At 45.1% G+C, this 16,143-nt stretch overlaps 3 non-coding genes across 3 annotated transcripts; all 3 read left to right on the top strand.

Annotated features, from left to right (window-relative positions):
* Window positions 1-3,037: 3,037 nt before the first annotated feature.
* On the top strand, window positions 3,038-3,110 carry Trnaa-ggc (transfer RNA alanine (anticodon GGC)). The gene has a single exon. It is a non-coding gene; the product is annotated as a tRNA-Ala (tRNA).
* A 262-nt stretch (window positions 3,111-3,372) lies between these two features.
* On the top strand, window positions 3,373-3,445 carry Trnaa-ggc (transfer RNA alanine (anticodon GGC)). The gene has a single exon. It is a non-coding gene; the product is annotated as a tRNA-Ala (tRNA).
* Window positions 3,446-3,707: 262 nt separating this feature from the next.
* Window positions 3,708-3,780, top strand: Trnaa-ggc (transfer RNA alanine (anticodon GGC)). Its single transcript has one exon. It is a non-coding gene; the product is annotated as a tRNA-Ala (tRNA).
* Window positions 3,781-16,143: the final 12,363 nt, after the last annotated feature.

Here is a 16,143-nt window from a genome sequence, read left to right as displayed (position 1 = left end):
GGAGTTAGTCGCGCCGTACACGTGCCATCTTTCATCTCAAGTCATGGGGGGAGGACTCAGCCTGCGATGTTTGTAGACCAGAATCGAACAAAAGGTACTTTGAACTTTCTTCAAGTTACTTTGACGAACTTAACCCCCCACCCCCGAAACAAAAGAAAAAGGGAAAGGAACGAGCTCCTCAAGAAGTTACTGGAGCTCAAAAGCAAAGAGCTATGCAAAAGGTTACTGGAAATAGCTAAGCCGAGTAGCCTAGTAGTCTAGTTACAGTATCGAGTTACTGGTAACGAGTTACGCCCAACAACATGGAACACGTGAACAACTTGAGAATCCGTACTTCATGTGTCATGATCGTTCTATACCTTCTTTAAGAAAACAGAAGAAATATTTGCGCACCTTTGCGAATACGAGGGCAACATACACACAATTTGGGAACCACAACCTAAGAAAAAAAGGTTTGAGAAGGTGGTAACTTCCTTAATTACCTCCTAAGCCAACATAGCGTCTGATAAGGGGTGTAAAAAGGTGGTAAAAGAAATTATCATCCATCCAAATTACAATAAAAAGGTGTACGCCCCCTCGCTCACGGAATCAGAAGCGGTAACCCTATTATTCGTGGCAGAGAGTGAGGTATTAGGTAGAATTTTGCAACCTTTTAGGCACAACATATGCGACAACTATTACCTCCTAAAAGGTCTAATTGCTCCGCTCTTTCTTCTGAGAGTGCAGTATGGCACATGTAGTGTGACTCATACCCTTGTCTTTAGGAGAAATATTAATGTACCAAGAAGATGCCTTTTTTTTTTTTTTGCTTTCTTGCTACGAAGGCCTCTTATTATGGATACCTGAAGTTCTTTTAAAAGAAATACAACACAGCATACCGGACTGTATTCCTTTCAAGCAAGCATCACAGCGCGATAGGTTCATAGTGTTGTAACCGAAGTGCGGGATGGATTCTGAAAGTGGAAGATAGCTTGAGGTCAGGGTTACACTGAGAAAAGTACACCACACCACAAGATGCACACGTTATTGAATACAGACCAAATAGCTAAACTTCCAGTTTTCAGCATGACATGACAAGATCCGCTAGAAAAATCTTGACCATCATCAGTGGCTCTGAGGCAGAGATCTGGTGGTGGGCACGTCGGTGATACCTTCATCAAGGCTTTGATTTGTTTAAGCACGCTGTAGTAGTGGTCCAGCATGACATTCTGAGTGAAAGCTCAGGATGCGTACGGGCTACATTCTAGAGCTCTTTGTGCCAACTGGCTGCTGTGCCTATTCATGCGATGTTCATTGGTTTCCTCCACGTACAACTCCGACTCGTCTGTATGTCTGTCTGACCTTGTCCAGCCACCCCCTATTGATTGCGTTTTGTTTTTCATTTTTGTTGATATTTGTATTGCGTTTGTAGTTCTCTTCACCCTTACCCTTTTCTCTTGTACCATGTGACTTGGTTTTTGATATATGCTTCACCACTTGTAACAGGTCCTCAAACCTGAAGAAGTGCAGCCTACTGCACGAAAGTCTTGTTTTTAATGTATATAGTAAACGGTTGATGTTCTTAACCGTCTTGGTTATTTTTGATTCTGCATCGCTGGAAACTTGTACATTGTTTTTCTTCACGTTCTACGATATTTAGGATTACTACAAAAACGAACCTTGAGCTGAAGTCCTCCAGCATTCCAGTTTTGTACGCACGCAGGAGATGGAAAGCACAGCTGCAGCACGCAGTTGTCCTGAGAAATGGTTATATTTCGTTTGATGTCAAATACAGAATACATACGATTCCACAGTTTACTGAACCATAGTTTCACCAAAACGGAGTCCATTATCCTAAAACCAACGCATAAACCACGATGGATCACTGAAATCGCAACTATGCGATGCTGCGATGCTAAGTTTCGAGAGAAGCCTTCTAGAACGGTGTCACTCATGTTGAAAAGCATCTATGAGTAACGTTTATCAATGCGAGGAATACCACAAAAGGAAATAACACTTACCACTCGATGAATCGCTTAAAAATGTTGGAATTCCTTTCGGGAACACGGCCGGATACATTCGTTTCTCGCAGCGAGAGCGACGGGGACTCCGACAGTGCAAACACGGCTGGATGATCGAGGAGCATCATTGGCCAGATTCGAAACTGTTAGGTTACGTGATTAAATCACTCGGCGCCTGACAGTCTGGGAATAGATATCCGTTGCTGCACCCCGGTCATGTGACTGATTATCGTGAAGTGATCAGATCAGCATCGGGGAGCGACTCAATATTTTGGTCACATGACCAAGGTCAGTCCAGACGGGAAATGATCAGAGTAACATCGGGGAGCGATCCTATATTATTGTTTACATGACCAAAAGGAGACCAGAGCGGGAAATGATCAGGGCACCGTCGGGGGACTATATACCTTATCTTCTCTTATGTTCTACCTCCTCAGTTCCCACACCGCTGGGAACCAGTCGGGCACTATCGCCCGTTCAGGAGCCGAAGCCCCCATTGCGTTCCCATTCTTTTCCCGAGGGTTTGTGCTGCCTGGGGTTACATAGAGAAAAACGTGCAAGGTTGCAGAGTTAAAAGGCAGATCTCATTGCACCAGTTTGAAAGCATACGATTAAGGACAAAGTTAGACTGTGTTAGACCGCTAATTAATAAACAAGACCTCGTTGAACCCTAAAATTTTACACTCACCTGGCTACACTGTAAACTTTTTCACACCTTATAGGGCGTAAAAAATGTGCAGGGCGCGCACCTTTTAGGGTGTGACATCAACTCCTTTAAGCCTGATGAAAGATGAAAGTCACTGAAAAGGTTAGCTAGCTGTAGGGATCGAACCCACATCTTCTGGATTGCCGGTCCAGGGCTCTACCAGAACATCAGTTTATCTCTTGTTCAACAGGTGCCGCTTGCGTCGAAATCCGTCGTATGAATGTGTGTATGAGTCAGCAAAAATGTAAGAGTGAAAGGAGGGTGAGTGAGAGTGAGTGGCTGGTTTGTCGTCCCTTCAGATGAAGCACCCCGAAAGTCGCTGGAGAGGCATGTTAGCTTAGCTCAATTGGTAGAGCCCTGGACCGGCAATCCAGAAGATGTGGGTTCGATCCCTACAGTTAGCTAACCTTTTCAGTGACTTTCATCTTTCATCGTTGATTTCTTAGGCAATTTGAGGCTTTGTTTGTATCTGTCCCTTCTATGTTGTTCCAGCCTCAGAACATCAGTTTATCTCTTGTCCAACAGGTGCCGCTTGCGTCGAATTCCGTCGTATGAATGTGTGTATGAGTGAGCAAAAATGTAAGAGTGAAAGGAGGGTGAGTGAGAGTGAGTGGCTGGTTTGTCGTCCCTTCAGATGAAGCACCCCGAAAGTCGCTGGAGAGGCGTGTTAGCTTAGCTCAATTGGTAGAGCCCTGGACCGGCAATCCAGAAGATGTGGGTTCGATCCCTACAGTTAGCTAACCTTTTCAGTGACTTTCATCTTTCATCGTTGATTTCTTAGGCAATTTGAGGCTTTGTTCGTATCTGTCCCTTCTATGTTGTTCCAGCCTCAGAACATCAGTTTATCTCTTGTCCAACAGGTGCCGCTTGCGTCGAATTCCGTCGTATGAATGTGTGTATGAGTGAGCAAAAATGTAAGAGTGAAAGGAGGGTGAGTGAGAGTGAGTGGCTGGTTTGTCGTCCCTTCAGATGACGCACCCCGAAAGTCGCTGGAGAGGCGTGTTAGCTTAGCTCAATTGGTAGAGCCCTGGACCGGCAATCCAGAAGATGTGGGTTCGATCCCTACAGCTAGCTAACCTTTTCAGTGACTTTCATCTTTCATCGTTGATTTCTTAGGCAATTGGAGGCTTTGTTTGTATCTGTCCCTTCTATGTTGTTCCAGCCTCAGAACATCAGTTTATCTCCTTTAAGCCTAATATGGTGTAAATGAGTTGAAGGGTGTAACATGCAAACAGTCCCATATTTCATGCATAATTCTGGAAAAAAGATTACAACAGGCGTAAACATATGACCATGCCTCTGCACATCATGCTTACCAGCCTTATCTTTAAAAACAGGCAAATTTCAATGTTACTTGGTGTACAGCAGCTGAAACAAATGTGGTGGAGGTTTTCCACCCAACCTCTGCATCAGTGCTGTGCATCAAGAAACCCTAAAATGTGCACTGTTCTGCAAAAAACGTTGGGGAGCATAATATACTGAGTAATGATCATGTGGTTACGGCTATTATAACCTTTCTTCCGGAATTCTACATGAAATATGGGACAATTAATACCCAGGAGATGACACAAAGTGGAAAAAAAATAAGGCAGAAAAGCAGCAAGGCCAGATATAGCCTATTTCAAAATGGGAAAGCCCCTCTCTCCATTCATTGCTGTGCACTTATTGTTACATGACAATGTAATGTGGGCAGAGACAGAATGACTATGCTTATGACTAGAATAACATCCACCTGGCACACAGTGGAGTCTAAATGATAGCATAGCTAAAAAGGGAAAGTTTGTGCTGTGCTGCACAACACCATGCACTGCGGTTCTCAATTTGATCTTCAACTGCAGCAAAAAAGAAAAAAGCCGAACCCAGCTTGTTGTGGATGGATCTGTTTTCCAGAGAGCAAATGCTGCAGATATTTTCTTTCTTTAAAGAAGATAATAACAGGTAATGATCGAGACTCTACAATTGAAAATGGGTCCGATGCGGAGTGCCAAAGTGTCTGCCTTTACTATACAAAAGGGGGGGGGGGGGAAAGCCTGAACATTCCTACTCACTGAAACTAAATTACTTGCATGAGTTGATGAAGACCTGCTAAAATGACTTGTTTTAGCTAAAATGTTTTTGGATGAGGCATGTGGTACACAGGCGCATCTATCACACTTTTTAGACTGAAGAACAAACAAGTCACATATTTATACTAAATCTCACACGCGTTTGTGGCCTGCCCTGTCAGAGGTACGGGTTGCACAGGACGGTGACTGGTAAATCTTGACACCAATTGGTGTCGCATGCTCAGGAATTGCTTAACTTGTGTGAACCACTGCACTGTGCTCATATGTAGAACATATGTGTACATTTTAACCGATGAAAATGTCAGCTCCATTCAATGTTGCAATAAAAGATACTAAGAGTTACCAAAAGCTAATAAAACATGTGGACCCAACAATAAGAACTGAATGCACTGTAGACGACAGGCAGTGCAGTGGCAGGCTGTGACCGTCAATGCCAGCTGGAAACTCTGCCTAGATGGCACAGGGTCGAGCACCTGGACAGCCCCCATGGGGAATCCGCACCTGCTATGGAGTGAGCTTTCAACTTCATGTGATTTGCTGTGTCTCCACAAACTGTCGGACGGTGCATATGCCGTAAACCCGCGGAACTTGCTTTTGTATCCATGACTTGAAAACCTTTGCTTTCGTTGCTTTTGTAGTGTGCTACACTTCGCAGCTTTGTAAGAATTGAAAAGTCGCTCTTCATGTCAATACTTATGCTTCTGAACCACAAGCTTGTCTCAATTACTGCCATGTACTTACACCTCTCATTTACACCCTGTGTGAGGAAAAGGTGTATTCAATATTGCGATGAACAAACTCAGGGCATTTACACCCTCTGAACTCTCTAAGGAAAATCTCGGGGGTGTAGACTAGGGTGTATAGCATCCAATACACCTTTTTCACACCCTCAAGGGAGTGAAAACTTTTACAGTGTAGCTGCTGTGCTGTGTGCCTTGTCCTGTTCTCACGAATAGTGTCAGAGAGGTTCCTTCGTTGATGTCAACATAGACACACACTCGCACACACCAACGAAAAGTCGCGGCCTACATTGCAACTTGCGTCCTCGTCTTTTCGAGCAATTTACTACTTGCAAGCGTGTTGCGGCTCGCCCCAGTTGCCCCAACGTATTCGTCGTCTTCAACGTTGTAACACTGGGAAGAGTGATCATTTTATTAGATAGACCATACCGGCGTCGACAAGACACGAAATTCATTCACACATACATAAGCTCACCGAAATTTGGTCCGCAATCGCAGGTTATTCTTCTCTCCAGCGCGCAACGAGGACACGGCAGCGCTGGCTTTCGATGCCATCTTGATTTTTCGATTCTGTGAGAAGACTTGCTCCTACTCTGGGTTCCGCTATAATCCTTACCGGGAAAATATCCCACTGCTGCTTCGCAATCCATCTCATAGAACACATTCTGAGAAACGGCACGCGTGAGAAGAACAGTTTTCTCACGTGCAAACTGCGAGCCCACCGATCTCACCAAACCAAAGATGGCGCCGGAGAGGACTGATTCAGCCACGCATATGCAGCCGTCCGATCGGGACGGCTTTCGTATCCCAATGCGTATCCACAGGGGTGGCACTCAGTGTATTGCTCCGTAGACGGAAGCGTGCTGAGCGAACACAATGCATCCTGGACAGGTCCTGGTCGCACGTTACAGCAAACGTCAAGTCACGCGTGACCCAAAAGATGGCGGCGCCCGTGATCGGCGGCCAAACCTATTTGTAAACTATGCGGTTGTTGTTTCCGCGCGACGTTTTCGATGTCTTTCGATCACGGTAATTATTTTTATCCGACAATCTCGCAGTAAAACGCGCAGTTTTGCGCATAAGGCCTCGTACTGCTGATGACTTCCAAAGATATTATGACGACCCCGCATTAAGACTCACTGAGCCAATGCGATGTAGTTAAACTTTGGAGAAATTGGCTACCATGTTGCGGAAGAAGCACCGCATATAGTTTACGATGGCAAAATACGTTCATCTCTTGGCTTTCTGACGACGGAAATGGCACGGACGGAATTGACGGTAAGCGGCAAAACGACATGTAAACAAAGTCACATGACCTCAAAATGACGTTTTCTATGACGTGCGACCAGGACAACATAGCAGTTTTGCCAAAAGCACCCGCTTGAGGGTAGTTACAACAATGGCGTGCTTGTGTCACCCCTGTCTGCGTATCCCTCCAAAATAATTAAAATATAGTTCAAAATATTTATATTTCCAGTTCCGATAAAGAATCTGTAAGTACGTTTCGTTTTATAATGAACTGTTTGAAAACTATTTTTGATTTTATTATCGCAGTTCATTGCAGTGCATTGTCATGCACAACAAAAGAGCCCCCCATTCCTTTCCCCCTTTCCTTTCCCTAAGCAGTGCACATTGACCTTGTCTTTCAACATTTGACTGTGTCAATAACGCTTGCTAATCGCAGGCATGGTGTGCAACTCATTCTGGCAGTGTATAAACAACTACCCAGTAAGTGTTGTCTTGTGGACGGCACATTTGGCTACATGAATACAATTGTTTATTGCTCAAAATTATGACGAAAGAGAAAGAAAAAAAACAGAAAAACAGGCGCTCACAAAAAAACCTAAGTTTTCAGATTTTATCTGTCTCTCTGTGTTTATGGAAATTTTCCTCTGTAGGAAAGTTAGTTTTCACATGCGTATATCTATTCATAGGATCGCAAAGAAATAGCGTAATCGACAAGTATGGAGTCGGACTAGGTATGAGCGACGGAACGCATGATCTTTGCATTTCAATTGGAAGTCAATAGAGAATCATTTGATATTCCTCATTAGAAATACAATTAGAAAAATCGTAAGAAATTCTTTTGACTTTCTATGGAGGAAACTCATTAGCAGCTGATTTTCTGTTGAGTTTCTATAGACTCAATAAAAATACATTTGGCTCTGTATTCATTTGGCATTTTTGTAAGGGTGGCGCGCACCCTCTTCCTAAACACCCCTAATTCAGCAGACCACCAATCTACTACTTTTCTTTTGCGCCTCACCCATCTTACTTCTTTGTTGCGATATTTTTCAATACGGTACTACATAGTTTTCATAGTTTTCAATCTGCAATAACAGATTCTAATTGTTCTGTGTCATCCGAATTCCGAATGTCATTCCGAATAACTTGCTTCCTAATTACATAAAACCAGTCATCATCAATGATTGTCTCCCTCCACCTACTCGTGCCTATTTCTGTCAGTTTCATTTTACCATTACTATTATCCGCGAAACAAGTGAATGTGATAAATCTATGGTCGCTCCAAGTGACAAGATCGTGAACTATCCAATTAGTTACTTGGTTAAAAAGCTTTTCCGTTACCATACTGATGTCAATCCAGGAATAGTCGTTATAGGAATGGAACGTTGACAATGATTCGGTTGGGTAACAACAGCCATATCATTACCTGGTGGTGGTGGTGATGATGTTGAAAGGGCTTGCCACGGTATCTCCCCTATCATCGTTAATGCCCCCCTCCCTCAAAGCTGATTTTTTGCATTGAAATCCCCCAGTGATAGAATCATTTTACCCACGAATACCATATTAATGTGACTTAGATCCTGCACCATCTGCTGGCATAATGATCCTGACCTTGCATAAATGTTGACCAGCACAAATTCCTGTCCCTTAACTGTAATAACTAAAACTACTGAGGTATCTGTTACCCTATAAGGAGACACTTCACCTTCAGTATTGCCGATAACAACGGCCACCTTAGCTCTAGCTGTACTGTACACCCATACATTTTTTTCATTAACTAGATATGTCTCCTGTATCACTGCTATATCTATGTTATTCTCGGCACAGAATTGGTATAGCACCTCCATCGCGGCCCTTCCGTATCCTGCATTGAACTGTAGCAACTTTAGTCTAACCATTTAGATTCCGTACAAATTGCATTTTGTACTGTAAACAATTTGCGTCTAAGGGAACACTACTTACGAGCCCTACTGAGAGTTCTTTGCATTTATCTTCTGTACAAGGAACACCGTGTTGTGTTAAATGGGTGATTAGCCTCCTGAGCAGTTCCCTTCAGAACATTCTCTCTCTGGCAGGCGGTGCATAGGTCCGTTCCTAGCACCCGGCTACACTGCTTCGCCAGGTGCTCCACGTCACCGCACCTGAAGCACCGTTTGTCTTGCTCTTGGCATCTACCTGTGCCGTGCTGGTACGGGAGGCATCTGAAGCAGGCCCTAGCATTTCATATTTCCTCCACCCGGCACGACGTCCAGCTCAAATGGAGTCGCCCCCTACCTAAGAGAACTGCCGCCTTTCCTGGAGCCACCTCAATAATGTAGTTAACTACGGCAACCTGCTTAACTTGGTTTATAATTTTTAATTCATCTTCCTTGATGTTCAACCCATTTTTCATGTTTATGACGTCCCTTAACAAACCCGGTTCAATTCTCTTTTCGATTCCCCATAATCGTAGTCTGGGGTTTTAGGAAAAGCGCTTTTCGTCATTTTATCGAACTCCCCATCTGCAGCTATTGCCGTAGCTAGCGCCTGGAGCCCTTCTTGGGTGTTAGCCTATAGAACCATTTCTGATATCTCTCAAGTCTACTTCTGGGCAGACCTCGGCGAAATCACGCATGATCGCGATGACCCACGGTAACCGCCATCACGATCACCAAAGGGATGAGTGTGGCTGTGATTGCAATCGTCATTGAAGCGCCCTTGCGATGATTACGGCGCGTTGAAATAACATCAGGAAAACCTGCGGTGATCGCGATCACACTCACGGCAGTAATCTGTATTTCGTGATCCATGTATTGCGATAACGATGCCCCGCCTCTGCAGGCACTCATGGGAATTACAATGTGATCGCGATCAGGCGGTTTGCCCTGAGCGCGATTATTGCGTGATCGCGCTCATCACCGCGATCATGTTGTTCTGCAAAAGCGCACAGTATCGGGAAGCGCGCACTTTCTAGGCGCGTTCGCAACGCCGTGTTTCTTTGTTTGTGAGGAAACAAAAAGAGAGGAGAAATTGAATTCGCCTCCCTACTTGTTCTGCCTACTGCTAACATAAATTATCACCCCCCCCCCCATAAAAAAATACTTGTCATGTGCTCTATTCGCAAGTTCGCGATTCACTATGCACATGTTCGTTATTCAGAAGTCCACTGTTCACATGTTCACGCAACGCCGTGTGTTCCGTCCCATTCTGATTAGTTTTCTGTTATGGTTGTTGCTCTTGCTTCACTGCTGTCTACCCTCAACACGGCCCTTCCCACAAAATTCAAAGATAAGAGGCGAAATTTGCATAACGCTTGCCTTTGGATGCTTTCTTAACTATTGCTATCATGCTCCGACGTCTCTAATTTTTCGTATCTCGTCTTCGCCGATCACTGTGTCGTTGTGAACCTGTTGCCGGGTGACCAAATGCCTGTTGTCACGATGCTAGAATTCTGCAATGTCGGCTTGTGGTGGTGTGTGTCATTTTCTGCTTGCCGCAGTTTGCTTCGCGGACCGGCATGTACGTAGACATACTGGCGACGAGAGCGCCAATGGCGACGTCTGTTAGGAAATCTGTCATAATCGGTAGCCTACACTGTGCCTCTATCATCAATTATTTATTCGGTGCGCGGAAATACATTTAAGGAACAAACATCCTAACATTGAGATTGAGCTTGTAGGGTAGTGAGGTTTTAATAGCTACGTCGTGGAATTTCTTCGGCTTCCTGCCGTTTTAACCCCTTCACGCTTTCCGCCACGAGGATGAGTTGTTCCACTGTAGTCGGGAGACGTGAGCACTGTTGCGCCTTTTGTATTGCACCGCCAACCGAAAAAAAGGCGTTCAACGCCACCGGAAGTGGCCGGTACGTAAAGCAGACCTCCGCTAGACGACCCAGCTTAGGAGATCGAATGGTGTCGTGTTTCCAAAAGGTACAGACATCTTGCTTGTCATAGTACTCCGCAAGATAGTCGTCAAGTTCAGACGTCTGCCGAACTGCAGGCGCCGGGAGCGCCGTATCAAGGACACCGTAGATGCCGGAGTTTCCCACAATGCTCTTCTTTTTCCAATCTTTCGCGTTTTCTCGACACAGCCTAAATGTTTTCTCGCCGCCACTAGAGCTACCGATATATTTGAAGTGGTCCTGCAGTCAATCGGGTTAGCGAAGTCACCCATTGTGTGGGGCTCATCAACGCGATCAGACATGATTCTTCACTGCAGCAGCGGCGCAACACTTGTTGCCTGCAGAACTAGTGCACAAACGACCCGCACCCGGGCTCGATCAGCTTTTTATTGCCATTGGCAATCTTTGATTTGCCTGTTTTTGACGAAAGACGAAATTCACGCCTTCCCTGCCTTTGCTGTTTGCAAGGTGCCATGTGCGAACAGCGATCGCAGGTGATCGCGTGAGTGCGGTAATGTCTAGATATCACACGAACGGCCTTTGCCTGATATCGTGATCGCATTCATGTAATCACCTTCATGGTGGTCGCAGCATGCGCGACCAACTCATTCGTTCGACGTTGTGATTGCGATAAACAGTGGCGCGAGGATGAGTGCGATCCAGTATCGCGCTCATCGTGCACGCGCCATATCAGCCTGAGCGTGAGCGTGGGTCGGCTTCAGCCTCACGCTCGCCGTATCAGATGATCGTGATCGTGAGTTTTTTCGGGCCGAAATGCCGAGCTCTGCTTCTGGGATACCCAGCTGCTCTGGGTTCAGTTTTATCTGTAGACTGTTACGAAGTTTCATTACTTTCGCCGTGCTTTGCGTGCACAAACATGACACAGCCATATTTACTTTTCTTAATCCCCACGTACCGCCCAAGCAGCACAATGTACTGAAAGTTGAGTGCAGTAGGGGTGGACAGGTAGGTGGAAGGCCTTGAACAGGCTCGTGTAACTAAAGAACAGTGATAAGACACATACCGTCCACCCCTATTGCACTCGACTTTCAGTACATTGTGCTGCTTGGGCGTTCACCGCTTCTAACTTATCAGCAAAGCTGATAACTGGAACTCCTACTTGCTGTTCTAGCTCTTTTATATTATTCTCCTTGGTTTGGCAGTCTGTAACTGCGACTTGCAACCTTTCATTTGTAAGACCAATTGCTCTTTCCAATTCTAAATTTATATTTCTGATTTCACCTATCTGATCTTTCGCGTCTTCAAACAGAAGTGCATGAATTCTTCCGTTTTCTTCACTGGCAGCGTGATCATCAATCAATTTTTCATTTCTTTCTCTCAATTCTTTAGCTTCCTGTTCCGCTTCCAGTTTCAAATCTAACATCATGTTAGCTTTTGTGCACGCTTCCACAAGCTTTGTTTCTACATCTCCGATCATTCTGTCATATTCCAAAAATATGGCTCCCAAGCCCATCCTAGCTGTCTTGGTAAGACCAGCTTTAATCTTTAGATATTCTGCTTTTAATTCAGTAAGGCGAGTCTCCATAACTTTGCTACCACCCTTCACACTTTCCACTGCACCCTTACTGGCCTGAGATGCCATTGGCATGGAGAGTCTCTTTTGCGACCTTGTCCTGCCCGCGTCTGATCCAACCGGGGGCCTTAACAAACTATTGCTCGGTGCAAATGGATTATCCTCGTTTCCATCCCCTTTGTAACTCATTTTCGCTGACATCGAGTCCAGAGCACTAAATTACCGCCAAACGGTACACTATTAATACACCCTCCTGTCCAAAAAGTTTTACACACCACTGAACTAAGCAAAGAAAAAAACAGAAACCCCCTCCCCCCCACAAAAAAAATAACTGCAAAATTAGCTTACGTCTTAACAATAACTGCGCGAGCGGGGCCGCACCCCAGCAGCACCCACAACTAGGCCTATCAATTACGCCCTCCCCACGCAGTGTGTGCCATTAATTAATAATTCCCCCCAAATAAATGAAAAAGCTATGGACTCACTGCGCTTAAACCGAATTCCAGGAGTTAAATTTCCAGTCGAAGAGACTTAATCCAACGGAAAAAGGCACGCACACACACACTGGCAGGCCCGACCGCTTCGGCGTGGAGGGGCGTAGATCCGGGAGCGCAGCTGCACAGTGTGCTATGTGTGTGCGATGTCAATATATTATTTTCGGAAATAGGAAAAAGGAAAAAGATAAGTAGAGACTCAGACCCGCACCACACTTCGTATCGCAGACCTGAGCCTCATAGGGAAACAAAAAGCTAAGAATAGAAACAGGCTCCTTAGATAGGGTTAGTGAAGGAAGACGGAAAAAAGAAACAAGGAAAAGGAGAAAGTAACGAGCTAGCGAAACCACAGCCAAGGGGAGGGACCAGACTACATCAGCGGCTTTATTTTTTATCAACTGTCATACAGGATACTACACAATTACATTGGTACATAGCACAACACACCGCAATGCAACTGTCACTGCCGAAAAAAAAACTGTTTAATTACAAACGTTAATGCAAAGCAGGGCCTCAGAAGCAGGGTGCAGTACAACGACACAGCTCGCAGGTTCAGTTCCAAGCAAACACGTCCATCACACTCGTAGCACTTTGACACCGCACACTGGGTCTACTTCACCCCAGCAGTCACCAACACGTGACGCATTCACCACCTCGTTCTGATACACTGGTCCTTCGAAACCCCTACCGCCAGACGCTGCACACTGGTCCTTCACACCCAGCCTACTGGGCCACCTTCTTCGCAGGCACGGGCACACTTATTGCCAGGTCTCCGCAGCCTAGCCTCTCCACCGTGACACCGCCGGCCTACTGGGCTGCCTTCCCCAGTACAGGACCTAGGCACCGTCTCGTAGCTGATCTTCCGGCCATCGAGGATCGCCTGCCCACGTCGACAGCACCTCGTCCGCTGCACCCGTAACCCTGCATAGGGGAGCACACTCTCCGCCTGTGGACACGGGCGCCCTGTCTTGCTCAGCACCTGAACCACTGTCTGCCTACTGGGCCATCTCAGGTACAACCCCATGTCACTGCTTTTCTCTTTTTCTGGGCACCTACTTGTGCCGTGCTGGTACGTGAGGCACCTGAAGCAGGCAGTACATTCAATATTTCGTCTACTCGGCACGGGGACCACCCCATGTGGAGTCGCCCTCTTTCCAATAGAGCCGCCGCCTTTTCAGGAATTACTTCAATGATGTAATTGTTCACTGCTGCCTGCTTTACTTGATTTATGATTTTGAATTGCCCCCTTCCAAAATGTTCAAATAATTCTTCATATTAATGACCTCCTTCAGCATCTCAGATGCAATCTTTTTTTTTCTACACCCCATAGTCTTAATCGGGTATTTAGCTTTTTGGGAAGGCGCTCTTCATAATTTTCTCTACCTCTGCATCTGCAGCGATGGCATCAGCCAACGCATGTAATCCTTCTTGGGTGTTGGCCTTCACGAGGATACCACCATCTCTAATGTCTTTCAAGTAGACTTCTGGTATACCCAGCTGTTCCGGATTCAGTTTTGCCTGTAAGCTGTCAGGAATGAACTCACTGCTTGCACCTTGTTTTGCGTGTACAAACATGACACAGTCATTTTTACTTTCGCATACCTTTCACCACTTTTATCAGCAAAGCTGATGGCCAGAACTACTAACTGTTGTTCAAGTTCCTTGATCTTATTCTCTTTGTCATGCCCTTCTATGTCTGCTACTTGCAACCTTTCGTTTGTAACAATGATATATCTTTCTAGTTCTAGATTTCTGCTCCTGATTTCATCTATCTGGTCTTTCGCATCTTCGAAAAGGAGTACATGGATGTGCTTATTTTCTTCGCTAGCAGCACTTTCCTCGATCAATTTTTCGTTTCTACCTCTTAGTTCTTTAATTTCGTTTCCGCTGCTAGTCTGAGGTCTAACATCATCTTAGCTTTAGTGCACGCTTCTACCAACTTTGTTTCAACATCTCTAATTATTCTCTCATATTCTAGGAATATGGCACCCAGCCCTACGCCAGTAGACTTATTTATACTACTCTCAAAGTTTAAATATTCAGCCTTGAGTTCCGTGAGCCACGTCTCTATTATCTTACTGCCACCCTTCACGCTTTCTACCGTTCCCTTGATAGCTTGAGATGCCACCGGCCGAGATATTCTCTTTTGCGACTTAGTCCTGCATTCTTCAGATTTAGTCGGGGATCTTAGCAGACTATTGCTAGGTGCAAACAGGTTATCTTTATTACCGTCCTCTTTAAAGCTCATTTTCTCTAGTACTAAATCCGGCGCGCAGAATTACCACCAAACTTCATATTACCTTGCAAGAGTAGTTTACTATACTACTGCAATACTACTATTCTACTACAATATTATAGTACACCGACCTGTAAAAAAAAGTACACACCAACGTACTAACCAAAGAGTAAACAGAAACCCCCCTTCCCCCAAAATAGCTGTAAAGTTAACTTACAAACTAACAAAAACTACGTGAACGGAGCCGCACCCCAGCTGCATCAACAACCAGGCCTATCTACGTACACACCTCCCCACGCCGTGTGAGCCATAAAATTAAATAATTCCCCCCAAAATAAATAGAAGACTATGAACTTACTGTGCCAAACCGAATTCCAGGCGTTAAAATTTCCAGTCAAACAGACTTAATCCAGGGAAAAAGCACACACAGACACACTGGCAAGCACGACGGCTTCGGCGTGGAGGGAGCGTAATCCGGGAGCGCAGCTGCGATGCGTCCGTTCACCACCGAGTGAGTTCGCGAACTGTACGCGAACGTCTGTATTTGCGATGCCAATACATTACTTTCAGAAATATAAAGAGGATGGGAAGGGGAGACCCAGATCCGCACCACACAAGGTATCGCAGACCTGGGCCTCATAGAGAAAGGAAAAGCTAAGAATAGAAACAGAACCTTAGCTCAGGGGCGGATTTATGTGTCTGTCATGGGGGGGGGGGGGACGGTCTTAAGAAAATTGCGTGCTTTGCAGCGCAGCATCGCCCGCCCCTCCCTTAAATCCGTCTCTGCCTTAGCTAGGGTTAGTGGAGGAAGAAAGAAGGCGAAATAAGAAAAAAGAATAGATATTGAGCTAGCGAAACCACATCCAGAGGAACAAGCAAAACCAACGACCTTTATCTTTTTATCAACAATAGATCAAAAACTGTAAGATACATAAATACACAACATAACTTACATTGTTTCTGGTTTTAAATCGTTTTAAATTGTTTAACTTACGTACACTTAAATTATGTAACTTACATTGTTCAATGTTTTAAATTGTTTCCGGAACCTCGGAGCACATCAAAGAAAGACATAAAAAAAAGTAATGATAGTTCAAATAAACAACGCAGTACAATTGTGCTCAACATTCCGTTAACAACAACGTAACAAACATTCCTAAACAACATGCCGTTCCTTCCGTGGAGGTCTCTGCACAGCGCCCTTTCTCACAACACTGATGGTACTCTGAAGTCCTTGTTCGT

This window comes from Ornithodoros turicata, unplaced genomic scaffold, assembly GCF_037126465.1.
Source record: "Ornithodoros turicata isolate Travis unplaced genomic scaffold, ASM3712646v1 Chromosome11, whole genome shotgun sequence".
NCBI lineage: Eukaryota > Metazoa > Arthropoda > Arachnida > Ixodida > Argasidae > Ornithodoros > Ornithodoros turicata.
The sequence above is the reverse complement of the archived record's forward strand: the minus strand, read 5'-3'. Positions and strand labels throughout refer to the sequence as shown.